Raw genomic sequence first — 461 nt, 5'->3', positions numbered from 1 at the left:
CTCTCTCTCTCTCTCTCTCTCTCTCTCCCTCTCCCTCTCCCTCTCTCTCCCTCCCTTCCCCTCTCCCTCCTCTCTCTCCCTGTGTTGTCTCATCTTGCCTGTGCTGTCTGGGCGGGGGAGCCCTGCCTCCTTTTGCCTTCCTCAGATCAATGCCCTGGCCACTCACTTTCTGATGTTGCACGACGGGAAATGCTTTGAATACTTACGACATGGCCGCTCACATTGATTGCCAAGATTGACAGCAGTAACCATCGCCTTCACTTGTTTCAGGAGGAAAAAAAAAAAAAATGAACCTGATTTTAACCAAATCCCCAGGCAACCCATCCGCAAACTTCTAACGATCGGGATCCTGCACATCCATGGCCCGGAGAAACACCAGCAGACTCTAGTTCATTTATTTTATTTTATTTTATTTTATTTTACCGAATTACTACCCATTTATTCCTCTCCCCTCCCTCCTC

At 48.4% G+C, this 461-nt stretch overlaps 1 protein-coding gene and 1 long non-coding RNA gene across 7 annotated transcripts in view; one reads left to right on the top strand and one right to left on the bottom strand.

Moving 5' to 3' along the window:
* Positions 1–449, bottom strand: part of LOC108444779 — a 2,120-nt gene extending 1,671 nt beyond the window's left edge. Inside the window, exon 1 of the long non-coding RNA XR_001859462.1 lies at positions 207–449. This is a non-coding gene — a long non-coding RNA (uncharacterized LOC108444779). The remainder of the gene's footprint in view (positions 1–206) is intronic.
* SOX6 (SRY-box 6) overlaps positions 1–461 on the top strand; it is a 374,497-nt gene that overhangs the window by 4,672 nt on the left and 369,364 nt on the right. The gene's annotated exons all lie outside the window — the stretch shown is intronic.

Source organism: Corvus brachyrhynchos, unplaced genomic scaffold (genome assembly GCF_000691975.1).
Source record: "Corvus brachyrhynchos isolate BGI_N302 unplaced genomic scaffold, ASM69197v1 scaffold62, whole genome shotgun sequence".
NCBI lineage: Eukaryota > Metazoa > Chordata > Aves > Passeriformes > Corvidae > Corvus > Corvus brachyrhynchos.
The sequence above is the reverse complement of the archived record's forward strand: the minus strand, read 5'-3'. Positions and strand labels throughout refer to the sequence as shown.